This window comes from Neopsephotus bourkii, unplaced genomic scaffold, assembly GCF_033783945.1.
Source record: "Neopsephotus bourkii isolate Nb327-2 ecotype Australia unplaced genomic scaffold, CSIRO-AGI_Nbou_v1 NB_923, whole genome shotgun sequence".
Taxonomy (NCBI): domain Eukaryota; kingdom Metazoa; phylum Chordata; class Aves; order Psittaciformes; family Psittacidae; genus Neopsephotus; species Neopsephotus bourkii.
Window position 1 is genome coordinate 3,310,318 of NW_026901417.1, and position 14,182 is coordinate 3,324,499.

At 39.2% G+C, this 14,182-nt stretch overlaps 1 protein-coding gene across 2 annotated transcripts in view; it reads right to left on the reverse strand.

The window, feature by feature from the left end:
- SLC6A11 (solute carrier family 6 member 11) overlaps positions 1 to 9,823 on the reverse strand; it is a 110,829-nt gene extending 101,006 nt beyond the window's left edge. The window contains exon 1 of one of the 2 annotated variants that reach the window (XM_061357873.1): positions 9,731 to 9,823. The gene's annotated coding sequence lies outside the window, so the exon portion shown is untranslated. The remainder of the gene's footprint in view (positions 1 to 9,730) is intronic. The other variant, XM_061357875.1, reaches the window with a different exon arrangement.
- Between the last annotated feature and the right edge of the window lie 4,359 nt (positions 9,824 to 14,182).

Genomic DNA, 14,182 nt, shown 5'->3' on the forward strand with positions numbered 1-14,182 from the left:
AGCCAGGCTGGTTCAGCCTGGAGAAGAGAAGGCTCCTTAAGGGGAGACAAGGGAACACCTCAGAGCAGCTCCAGTGCCTAAACGGACTACAGGAAACCTGGAGAAGGGCTTTGGACAAGGGCCTGTAGGGACAGGACAAGTGGAATGGCTTTAACCTGCCAGAGGGGAGACTGAGATGAACACTACCTTACACTATTACATTTACTTATTATTTAACATTATTTAATATTTAATATATTATTTAACAATAAAAAGATTTTACTTCTAAACATAACCATTAAGCTAGTGTTTCTGCAATTTTAACACCAGCACTATAATTACATTCATGAAATTGTTCAGGTTAATTTCAAAGTTAAGGACCAGAACCTCTTACTTTGCATATTGGCATGAAGGGACTTCCCTTCCTGCTAAGTGGTTTGTATATGTTAGACTACTAAGATTAGGAAATACCTGAAATCTGCTCAAAAGCTTGTACTTTTCCTTAGAAGAGCAGTAGTTCTCTCAGTCAGATAGATAATCACATTCCTATTGCAAATGGGCCAAAGCCAAATCCTGGTGAAATTAAATGAAAACTTGGATTTAAAACTTGCATTTACTTCCTTCACTCGAGATTCACTCAAAAACCATTCACAAATACTAAGAAATCCCTGCATTTTGTGGGCATTGGAAAGTGGTCTGTATAAAAGTTCTTCATCTAGACATGATTAATTCTGTAGCTTGTGGCTTAGAATGGGCTTCCCATTTACACTGTCTTTTTTATTAGTAATGAATGATTTACTACAACATATTCTAGATCAGGCACCACTTTCTAGATGTAACATGGAACTACTTGTATATGGAATATTTCCACATTTTTCTACACTATACCACACTATTTCTACAGGTGCTTTCTAAAGAAAACAAACATGCAAAGATAGGAAGTCCATTCCTCATCAACAAAATTTTGCTAAGTTTATTTATGTTATTGGCTTGAGAGCACTATGGCTAAGTACTGTAAGGAATGATTCATAGAGTTGAACAAAATCTTGGCAGTTAAAAAAGAAACCAAGCCAAACTTGCTTGCTTTCATTACCAGCTATGAAGCCTCACCAGATGTGCTGTGATCTAATAAATCTTCTAAGGGAATCTGTACAGACGGGAAATTCTGTGTCAAAACCAGGCACACCTCGTTCACTGAAGCCGATTTTTTGGCTATCAGATATCAAAATTAAACTAACTTAAAAACCTCATATAGAAAACAATTGTGGAAGTAGAATTCCTACTTCATGGAAGTCAAACATGCACTAGTAGATTAGTGAGAGAGGTAACAGCAAGGATGCACTCAGGAGAGAGAATTTCCCCACCCACAAGCATTACCTGGATGAACCACAGGTGCCTCCACATTACTTCCCTCGTACCTTCTCTGAAGAGTCTGACTCTAGAAACATTAGAAAATTTATTTTATGACTGTTCTCTCAGAGGGTTGAGATCTACAAATTACAGCTAAATCTTTGTTATGCAATTTATTTTTACAAAGAAAAGCTTCCTTTGGTCAAATTGGCATGCGTTGACAGAACGGAAAGGTACGGTTGGTTTTAAGTGTGTTTGCAGCAGGTACAGTTAACAGCTATAAAACCAGATTACAGCACTCCTATTTCCCTGAAAATTTCTTGCTGCAGTATGAACAGATATCACAGAATGCTGGTAATGTAGCAGAATTTACTTGCTACATGCTGCTATTTAACACTGCTCCAGCAATAGACTTCTTCAAGTGGGAGCCTTCCTCCATCGCCTTTCTGCACTTGAGTGCTCACTATTGTCTAGAAAATGGGTTTCTCAGCAGGAGGTGTATGACAACAAAATGGGCCCTTGGCTCAGCAACCCAATGTTGTCAGAGCTGAATATCTGGCTGGAACAGGACTTGATATTCCTTAAAATAAGTTCATTAACTGCTTGACCTTTTCTACTTCCTAGGAAGATAGAAGTATCAATGCCTTCCAAACACAACACCAGACCACCTAGGCTGTCACTACATCCGTTTATAAACAGAAGTGTGTGTAAAAGTAGAAAAAAAGCCTCATCTTGCACACTGACCAGAAAGTACACCACATGCAATTAAACCAACTAAAAGTCATTAACATTCTCAAACACTTTTCTGGTAGGTACACTGCCTCGGAAATACACTTTGTCTGCTGAGTTACGGTACAGACAGTCTCTTTGACCAGACACCCCCACCTCCTGCTGAATTCCCCGGCTGACAAGCTGCTGCTATGTTTATCACTTTTGCAAGTAACAACATTGATGCGAAACGGTAATAATTCTGTTTGTGCTCCAGTACTGCACATTTTGTTGCTGCTGTTAATCTTGGCAACAGTCTGAACTGAGCAACTACATAATCATGGAGTCCATTAACTGGAATAATGCCAGACTTCCCAGTGCCTTATGTTCATAAAAACATCCTTCAACACATTTTCAGATCCAATTATATGACTGATAAATGAAGAAGGGAAAAAAAAAGTATAAGAAATTACTTCCACCCTGACTGCTTGCTTGAATTTTCCAATGGTGTTTCATCAAGACCAGAAGGAATTTTTCAAGTACTCCAGAAGCCAAGCAGTGGGACCAGCATTAGTGTCTGCAGCAGAGCAAGGCCCATCAGCTAACAGGAAGAAACTCATTTCCTATGTTACCAACCAACAGGAATTGTCTCCAAGATGATCAACAGCTGGACATCCCCTGCTAAGGACCAATGAAAACAAAGTCAGGCTCACAGAAACCTCAGGGACAGCCACACACAACAAACAAACACTGCAGCCAGTGCTTTGGATGCTCATGAGTTCAAAAATGCAGCTTGAAAAAGGATATCCCTGCTCACTCGCCATAGTGGGTTTCACACAAGCAAAGAAGCAAGACCAGCAGCAACCATCAGTTTGAGAAAACATCATTGTTGAAAATAAGGATGTGGCAGAGCCATTTAGTTTGATGCTTCTTCCTGACAAAAGATGAAGGAGGAAAGAATTTTGTTTCTTATAATCTTCTGGAACATGTACAATGCTAATCCTGCTAATGCCGAGTAGGACTTCAGGGATATTTTCTTTCTAAATCCACACATTTGCTGCAATTTTCTCAGCCTATTGTATATTTGAGTAGCTTGATGAGGTTTACGAGTCATTATTCCCTGCCCCAAACTGTATCAAGCTCAGTTCTCCATAGGACAATAGGGGAGGATGTTTGTACAATAACAGTAATTTGAACTATTTATAGTTTCATTTCATGACTACATTTATCTACTTACACCACAGTTAAGGTTATTTGTGATTACACTGAATTTTGTTGTAATTTGTTTACTTTGGTAACAGTCTTATCAGTTATCAAAACTTTTTTTTTCCCCTGATCTAAACATGATTTAATTTACAGTGAGGATTCACTGGCAGTATTGCAGCTACTAGGACAGATTTTCCATCCATGTAACTTCTACCTGGTGGACAAGTTACATCAAAACTCACTGCTTAGAAAAATTTAGCTGTGGTATATTAAGCCAGTTGAATTGCATAGCTTGGATGATGAATACTTCATGAAAGACAGTGACCCTTGGCTATAATAGAGCACAAACTAGATCTGTGGTACATCTGTTAAGCTGCACAAGAGATTTTTAATAATTTATCTGTAGTTTCATATCACTACAAAAATATTTTTAAATTCTGTTTCTGCCTACAAAGAAAAAATGCTACAACCAACATCATTATATTCTTTCCAAGTTTTTATTTTCCTTACAGCTAATAAGTAGTGGCTGCAGTAAGTAGTAGGTCATTGGAAGACAGCAAAATCGTTGGGTGGAGATGCAATAAACTGTAATAAGAAAAAATAGCCACCACAAAAATACAGAGGAACATCACAAGATATTATAAACCAAATTGTGAATAAATATTTGCAGAATGGAGGGAACTGGCAGCCTCACTTCTTACTCTCTTCTGAACATGTAATGTGTACTCTATTCTAAAATTTTCAGCACATTACAATTTTACCTGCATCTTCTGCTGTGAATCCCAAATAACTCAGACCTCAACTTGGGTTTGAGTGAGCTGCTTTCCTGTTCCATATATTAACTGGCTCTACAAATGCTTAGACATAACTAGAGGCATCTCTTCAATGCCCCAGAATAAAGCTTGCATTGCATTGTTCATAACTTCCAGACTTGTTCCCAGGCTGGTCAACAGTCTGTTTTATACAGATGAATGCAGAAAGTAATTTTCATTACTTGCATTCAGTTGATTAAAAATCAGTTGAGCTACACAGCTCATAAATACCTGTTACAAAGTTAAATACCTTGAAGGACACAGTCTGAAGTTAAACAAAGTCATTCTTTGCGAAGTATTTGAAGCTCTATCTTTTTAAATTCTTCTTCTTCCCCACATCTCTCTCTTCTAAAAAGAAGTGGAGTGGCTTTACAGGGAGCCAGTACATCATGTTACTATGTTTTACAGTTAGGTCTTGGAAAAAAAAGAAATCACTGGCTACCTGATGCGGTTATTTTTAGAAGCTGAACATATCATCAGAAAAGTCTGTTCTGCATTCCCAGAGCCAAGACAATGTGTCACACTCAGATTGGATGAGTTTCTGAAGCCTGCAGGCAGGAATCCACTAGTGACGGTGCATATCAGCACTGAAACTGAGCAGGAGGCCTCTAGTACAAAGTACAAAATTACTTCAGGCAGTCAGAAAACATACAGGAGAAAAGATGATGTTGAAATGGCTTTCTTTGAATTCATTCTTATACCTCTTATCAAGAAAGGTGGAATGAGAATACCTTACTAGTAGCTAGATAGAGGGGATAAAAGCAGAGAAGCTTAATATAGTTTATTACAGGAATGGAAGCTTAAAAACCTGTTTGTCCTGTTAGCAGGTAGGAAAGCCATCATCTAGGGGACAGGCAGATAGCATCATTGAAAGGTATTAAATTAAAAGAAAATTAATTGTGCCTACTGGAGGACCTTGCCTTCACATCACATTATAAGTCAGGCCCTCAAAATGGTGCCCAGTGTGCAATTTCAATCTTGGTTCCACAAGGAGTAGGACTGCTTCAGGTGGAACAATAATGCGAGTTCTACAACCAAGAGACCAATTATAGCTTCAGGCTAAATATTTGCATCCCCAAAACCCCTCGAAACACTGACTTGCTAATTTAAACACACACGTAATTCTCCCCAGAACATTTGGAAAATTACCTTCTTCTCTCACCCTGAAATTTTCGCTCTGGATCTCACTCCTATTATGAACAACCTCTTTCCATTCTGGCTGAAATGGTTTGCTTCGCAGCCCCACCAAGACAGCTGTTTTTGAAGAAGAATCATCTCACTCTCCTAGCAAAGGGTAGAAGATGAGGCTATATGAATATGCAGCTGGTGCAACTGTCTTTGGACAGCAAACTGGAAACAAACATACTAACATTGTATCATTTGTTGCAAGATGAAAATAAGAAGCATAAGTGTCTCAGTTTAAATACTGATATTTAACAATAATTGATCTTGGCACTAATGGATGTGAAGAGAAATTGTTCAACTGTCTGTTCTACCCACACTACCAGCAGTCTTGGATAGGATGCTCTGGAATTGATTATTTATTAAAATAATCCTTACATAACTGGTAGTGCAAATATATGGAGAAATGATTCACATCAAATGTGATATCAATTGCTATAGCCATGAAAGAAGGATTAGGATGGAAGTAGAGGGACAGTGTCATTCCAGATCAAAGCCATTCTTGCTTTCAAACATTGAGTATTGATGTTTGAGTGAATGAAGCAGAAGATGGGAGGCTAGCTCTGTCTTCTCCACTCCATAAAACCACATAAAATCAACTTTCTGGCCACATGCAATGAGTAAGAATCAATGTGGGGTTTTTTTATCATGGAGAACTTCAGTTTGGACAATACAAGCTGAACTGTTCAGTCAACCAGTATTAAAAAAATCATTGTATTTCCTATTTATGAGCAGTACAACAGATATTTTCTAAACTCAAATAGCATCAGCTCTAACATGAACCAAATCTAAAGTGTATTGATAAATACAGCAGTATGTCAATATATCACGGTATTAGGATAATTATGGAATGATAAAGAGGACCTGATCTCAGAAAAAGTAGTGGTATTATCAGAGGGTACAAATGACTAGGACTTGGTATGATTTGACAAACGGATAAAAATTCCAAAAGTTATCTACTTCTTTAAATAGGCAATTGTGTAAGCAAAGTAAGTAAAATCCAACCAGCACAGAATTAAAAGCTCATTAGAAAAATGGGTGCAATGATAGGAATTGAGTGCATTTCATTGTATTTCTGGAACCTAAGCTGTGAAAAAAAATGCACCTGGGAGAAAACGCACACACACACACAGAGTGAGTGAAATACAATACATTCTGTAACAACTGAAACTCAGGAGGCTTTAAAATCAGAATGTCTGGTAAACTTTACTCAGGAGTTTTAAAAACTTTTAATGGCAAATTCGAGTAACTGCAAAAGACAGGAAAGGTCTGTATGGCTGGGGAAAAAAAGCTGTGCTAATGTTTTTTTAAGAATAAATAGAGAGCAACTGTAGAAATACTAGCCAGCAGTCATTTCCAGTCAGTATAACTGAACAGATCATACCAGAATGCAATGTAAAAGAAGTACAGAACGCAAATAGAACTGAGTTTATGGAAAAGAGAGACTGCTAAACAAATATATTATCTTTGGTACTCTTACGGCTGTGGGCAACAGTAGCAATATCGTTATTGCAGTGTATCAGTAAGGCAAAACTGGACTTAATATCAGAGCATGTTTCATTCTACACAGTCACCACAACCCTCATAATATTTTTATGTCCTGTTACTTACTTCCTTCATGTAAAATAATATCCACATCATTCCTGCAAAAAAAATAGCCCCTTCAGATGACTGTATGTCCATGCTGTTTCTTCCTCCTAAAACACTAACTCAAACTCTGCATCAGTGTTTCTAGTCCCTAATTCAGTTCCTCAGCACTAGTATTTCAACATTCTAATTTAACATATACAGGTTGGATTTTCTTAGGCTGATCTCACCACTGTAATGATCAATATTATCACTTTCTCCTATGGAGTCTACCACATCTCCAGTGACACAAATATCCTCCATGTTCTAATTTCAGTTTTTATCACATCTTTCTCCAGGTCACACAAGCTTTTTCAAGCGTTATCTTTCCATTTCTTTGCTGCCAGTTTCTAGCATACAATTAAATAATGGACTCTTAGTTTATGTCCCTGATCAAGATACTTTTAAGTGCAGTTAATGTCTGTAACTTATACACTAGCAGGTTTGCTGTTTTGATACCAGCAGCAAGGATCTCCCATCCCCTCACTTACCTCTGTGATTCACACCCACACAGAGGTGTGTAGCTGCTTATTACATTCTAGCCTTTGTTCTTCCAATTGTTTTCAAGATTTACAAAAACACAGTAATACAGCTTTTAACCTCAAAGTTAAATTTGCTTGAATTTAGTACATTGGTTTAAAATTGAGAAAATGATTGACAGGCAGGCTCATACCCAACATGATCTAACTCCTGCTCTTCTTTGGAAACACGTCTGAAAAGCTACCAAGACCATAATGCCCCTCCAGCAGCAGCTGCCAAATTGCTGCTCTTCTTTCATTGCAACTACTTGTAGTATGCTGTTTGTTTGCTGTGGACCACTCTTCATATACACAGGTAGATACAGAAGCTTCAAAGGAATTCATTCTGGAAGTCACTGCAGACTTCCCAAAGGAAGCAGCGTAAAAGGAAACAAAGCGTATACATGGAGAAGCACTACCTCTGTGCGAGTGTTGCACAAGCACACACAGCTGGAAAACTAGAAAGGAGCATGTCTTCAGACTGCAAGATCAGAGATTGTGAGGATTATTGGACTGTACAGTGCTCCTCCATTCCCCTGATTTTAGCATCTGAGCCCCCTCATACAGATTAAATATCTGCAAGTGTTGAAAGCAAAGCAAAGTAACTAAAGAGCAGTTATTGACGTAGTAAAAGTAGGACTATAAATCGCAGACCCATTTATTGAAGCCAACCCGTACATAAGGAAAGTACTATCCTATTCAGATAGCGTAGCAAAGAATAACAGACAAAATGAGTAAAGATCAGGAAAAATTAATTTTCTGGCTGGCCTCTAAATTAGGGTCATTTAAAGGATCACTTTGTGCTGACAGGAACACTTCCTCTTGTTCCTTCCTTCTCTAGGTCAGTAGCTCATGCACAGCATAATTGCCAGCACGTTTAAAAAACCCACAAACGTTAAAATGAACAATTACACCACTACAGTTTCAACTATCAGTGGGTTTTGTTAAGTGCCTGTGATATTTTAGATCTCAATTACTGACCTATTTATTATGCAGCCTTGATGGACAGGATCATCTCCTGTTTTATACCTCATAAATGAAGGCTAAACCACTTGTCCAAGGTACTGCGCATTACTGAACGATCAGACTCTCTCAAATTCTAAAAATGTTATGAAGAACAAAAGACCTCTCTCTCGCTCACAAAAAGACAGGCAGTCCTTAGCAGTCTTTGCCATCATTTATGGCAGCAGCAGAATTCCAGTGACCATGCTTAGAAAACTGCACACTTAATTTAGCATGGTGTTCAAGCATTATTTAAAGCTACTACAAAACCTGAAGGATTTATCAGCCTCACTAGTACATGCAGGAAAACCTCTGTGGGTCTTCCTAGAAAATCTTACCTGAACTTCAGCAGCATAAAGTGGTCAGCACTGCCCCCGCATCCTTCCCTCGTCATCTGCAGCAGGGCATCAACCTGGGAGATTCAGCTTTTCCAGTGATTTCCAGAGTGATGATCCATTGTTTATCTGGTCAGATGAGGACCTTTGGTTGGTTTCAATGAATTACATAATGACTATAATAAAAAGTTGGGGATGTTTCACAGAGAAGAAAACACTGGCGAAAAGCTTTTGTGGAGCAGTTAAGTGCTGGTAATTAAGTATCAGCCATTCTTGTTCTTCCCTTTATTTGGCAAAGCTGCACACAGAGTATCAATTGAAATTCCCAAATTACCACCACGGGATCCAGTTCAACCGAGCTGACCTAATTTGACTCTTCTCTTAGCACAGTTCTACCCACATAACCTCAAGAGCATAATCAAAACTATCCCACAAACGAGAGACAAAGAGCCTATACGTTCACATGGGAACACACACCAACCCCAAACGTACACAAAAAGAAAGAAAATCTCTTTCTTTTTTTCCAACTGGTTTAGAGAACAAGCTTACTTATACAGCTCAAAGTTGCATTTGCTGGTCAAGACAACTGTGCCCGGGCAGCTGCTTACCAAACGCAGAACCGAGCAGAGCTGTGGAAGCCTTGCTCCCCCCATTTCCTCCCGCACACCGCGGGCCATTCCACTGCCGCACCTCAGGCTAGCTGCGCTGAGGTAAAACGGCCTCGTGGGCCTACCCGAGGGGGCACCTCATCCGGGTGGGACTGATCCCACTGCCGGGAGACGCCATCTTTCCCACACTGAGGTACGAGAAACGCCGCTCGCTCCGAGGCCGCCGAGCGCGGGCCGCGCCATGAGGGACAGCCTGGAGCCTCTGTGAGGGGAGCGCGGACGCGGCCAAACGAGAAGAGAGAAAACGCAAGTTCTCGGGAGAACATGGTGCAGGTAAGCCTGGTATGGAACATCAGAGGGGAAAACCAGCTTGTGCTGGAGCTACACCGGGACAAAACACTCACCTCGGGCCTCTGGGCACCCTCGTGCCACCTGCTGGTTAATTTCCCCAGTGCTAAATCCAGAGGTAGCTTTCTGGGAAGAGGAACGTTTCCTTGTGCCCTAAAAGGGGTTACAAGTGTTTCTCTGTGGTCAAACTTTAGTTAGCGCCTTCCGCCCTCTTTTTCTTGGTGGCTGCCTTTGCAAACCCGCTCCCCTCAGGCATGGCTGGGGGAACTCTCCTGCAGTGCTCTGAAGCTGGGAAAAGGAACAGCAGGCAACAATTCCAGCTCTCACCTCTACAGTGCTTTAGCTTTCAAGGCTATAAGGCATGCTTTAAGGATAGTGAGGAGGAGTATGTGCTAATGTGATGATAAGGGCCACATACTTTCATTCGATGATCCCTGCTAGTGCTCCAGTATGAAGCCTGGTTGTAATTATGCTGATTAGCCTAAGGAATGGAGGGAAAGGGTGAAGGGTCAGTGGGTTTGGATTTAGTTCTCCTGAAGCCATGATGTACAAACTGTGGCAGTCTATAATATTTGACATTTCCTTCTATATTCTTGGGATTTTATAAGTGATATTGACCAACCTTGTTGTATGGTAGACAGTGGATCACGAACGAAATATGCTCTATAAAAAGGCTTTTGAGTGCAACCTCTTTTGCTGTAGTTTTTATTAAATATAACCTGTGCCCTGGCCATATTAAGGCATTCCTGCAGTGCATTCTTTCTTTTATCCAAATGATGCCTCAGGAAAGCATGTGAGGGGGAGAAGATTTCCCAAGTCCTTTCTGGCAGTGGAGGAACAGTGCAGTATGGCTGATCCCTGATGTTGATTATTCGGTTTACCAGCCAAGAAAGGTAGAATTCTAAATTTGGAATGGAAAAGGAATAGTTTGTTTTACAAACAGACCAGTCTGGCTGCTGCTGCAGTTGTCAGCATAGCTGTGCAGGTAGCGTGGGAAGCATATTTAACATAAATCAATCTGTCTGATACCAGAACAGGTAGGCAGTCTGTCTTTACGTGGTTTGGTGCCGAGCGAAACACGTCTGGACCAGCTCTGCAGTGCAGGCTCCCTCTGGTGGCTAATTTCTATAACTGACAGGGGGTTTTTCCTCAAAAAAAGATGCAGTGTATTCCAGCTCATTGGCATCATCAGCCTGATGAGGTAGAACCTATGTTGAGAGCACGTAGGTTTAGGTAACTGTAAGTTTTCCGTAAAGCACTGACCGATAAATGCTTTTACTATGAGTAATGTTAAAGACTCCCAGATTGTACAGTCTTTTTGTTGTTGCTGTGCAAACTGTGAAAGCATACAGAAGCGTTCAGGTTTTAGATTCAAGCCATTTAAAATAAGTTTATTAATATGAAATAATGTAATTTAATCATATTAAAACCAGTGTAAATTTAAATTCCATCCCTGCTGTATTTGGAAAATTACCAGTCTTATAATTCAGAGTAGCCATTTGCTTATAGAGATACAGGAATAAATGAGGGCTAGAATAGGAAAGACTTTGAAACAAATGAAAAACATAAGTTCTTGCAAAAGCTGTTCTTGGAGATGCATCCATGTTGAGCACGTGTCTTGTAGCTCAACAAGATCTCTAGATTAAATAAAACAAAACCCCTATACACGTCGTTTCCCCCCCCCCCCAAAAAAAAAAAAAAACAAAAAAAAAACAAGGAAAAAGGGCAACAAACCAGATCACAAACCCAAGTGATTTTATAACCAACATGATTGCACAGATTCCAGCATCTGTGCTAGGCTATTCAGCCTTAATCCCATGTGGACATACCCAAGAGCTACCAGATTTTTACTTAAGTAGTTAAAATTTCATAAATGGTTAAATATAGCCCCCTAGTTAGGAAACCCTATTTGTATTAGAACCTTCTGGCATTTAGTTGAAATAGGTAGCTTGAGTACATCTGGTACATTTTACTTCAGACTGCGATTAATAGTGGTAAAGTCTAACTTAGTCTGACAGCTCAAGGTGCCTACAACACTAGAAGTGAGCTTGGTGAGGAAATCGCATTTGTTAATATCATCTACATGTTGTGTTATCGGTATAAATCTTACCATAACTGCAGAACCAATGAGGACTTTAGTAGTTCCAAACTCTAGATGCAAATACTTTGCTACATGAGAACAAAGTCTGGTTTTGGATATGTTTCAAGTTTGTTTTTTCTTTTCTTCAAGTTTCCATCTTGCCAAATACTGTATTAAAGGACTTGTCTCTGAATTGGTAGGGAATGTTTCCTAGTTTTGAGGTAACCCTTTCTGAAGCTTAAGCCCTTATCCAGGCTAATACTTATTAACATTACAAAATGTTTAAAGTTATTTCAGGATTGCTTCTCTGCTTCTTGTCCCCTCTCCCTTAAAATACACTGAAATCGTCAGAATATTATTAAAGTAAGTTATGCCTTTAAGAAATGTTCTTCTGTCACTTTGTTTTATATTTTAGAACAATCTCTCTAGAATCCTTACCTAACCTTTACGGTACTGGAGAAAGGGGGAGGGAGGGGAAGGTTGCTAGGATACTTGCAAAAAAGCAAATTAGCTGCACTAGAAATAAAACAAAAGGATTAAAAATCTCTAACCTTTTGAGTTAAACATCCAGTTTCAACAACTGCCAACGTTTTGTTGTTCTTCTCTTTGAGACAAAAAACGCAGAATATTAATAGAACTCCAATTTCACAGTCATATGGGACATTAAAGCATTGTCCTAGTAAATCAAGTTTAAGATCTGCCAAACAGTATAAAAACTCTTGCTGTTTTCAGAAGGTTTGATTATTATAGGGCTTTTGGTATTTTTGGTTTGGTTTTTTTTTTTTTTCTATCCATGTTTGGATGTGGAGCTTCAGAGTTCTAGGTCTTCCATAAAACACTGAGCTCCTAGATGAACAAAACTGAGTCCCTAAACCCAAGCAGAATCTAAGGAAGCTTCAGTGAAAGACTTACTTACTTTTTGACAGTGCTCTTTAAGTCTCATTTTACATTTTAGTTCTATTGAGCTTTTCTCCATTTGTAGCTTTGGCAGCAGAAACTCAACAACAAAAAACAAAGCTAAAGACCTAGATGCTTTTCCTTCACTAAAATATACATTGTCTTGATTCAAACTCTGACAAGAAATCAATCCTTGAATACTTTTCTGCATCTTTAGTATAGTAAAATTCCTGCTTATTTCAATAAAATATCTTTTTGTATATTCAAATCCATTGCAACAGAAAGCTCATTGTAATTGTCACTCTTGTGCATTAACTCTGAGGTAGAGCATGTACTCATAGCAAGATATTAGAATTATAAAGTACATCATTGTCCCACAGGCTTCCTTGTCCCACTGAGGCATGGAGGTTTGGATCAGATTAATGTAAAGAATGAAGCCATCATTACTCTGGGTAGTGATCTACCACCATATGGCCCCCCACAAACTTTTCATGCCATCATGCTTTGTAGACTAGCAAGTACATCTGCATTAATGACCCTTTCTTCTCTATTTTTTACCCTGAATAATGCCTAAAGAATAGCCCTTGCCTTTACTATGTGTGTGGGAGATCTGCTGGAACACATGACAGCTTGGGTATTTTCTGTGTTTGGGTCCAGAGAGATGACTATACAGTATTTATTCCAAAGGTGTTAGAGGAGAAAGAAGGCAGAGCAGTGTTAAGCTTCAGCAACTCAATATTCTTTGTGAAAACGTAGCAGGAAGAGGTCCTTGCTGTTAAGTCACAGATGGGAGGAACTGCTGGCCTCAGTGCATGATTAAAGAGAGATGCACGCAGGCCAGCTCTCTGCTCTGCAGATGCTATATAATAAAATGCACCTCTGTTTCGTTATGTTGTCAGAAATTGACAGAATTCACTTTCCCTGAATAGCTAGGGATAGCTTTAAAAAATTGAAGGGAAGATGAATGCTGCTGGTTTCATAATCAATGCCCATGACTCTTTCATTCTGATGTCTGATGGAGGTAGGAATTTGTTCTGCACCACTTTGGATGCCACATAAGTCGCAGATGAAAGTATGAATTCCTTACTTACAGAAGGAATTGGAGATTATTATACTGCTCTGGCTTGACTATTTCCTTTCTCCAGCTGAGTCAATAAACAGTATTTCACATGAGAAAGTTGTGTACCAGAAGCCTTCCCTGATGTAACTATTTCTGTATTTAGCTCTCTCACTCTTTTTCAGCCATGTATTTTTGTTCCTCTTCTGTTTACCCATCTGTGAGTTGCAAGAGTAAGTTTGCAGGTTTGGTGTTTTAATTGTTTTTTGTAAAAAAAAAAAAAAAAAAGGCATAATCATTGCCTGCATAAAGGGAACTGGGCTATTCACAATCCGAGATGGCAAACTGGTAAGAATCCAAATGCAGCTGCACAAAGACAGCAAACAGCAAATTGAAATGGAAACACATTTGGATAATTACAAACATGCCAAATCAGGAAATGCAAATCTGTGTTTAAAAAAAAAAGTAATGCTG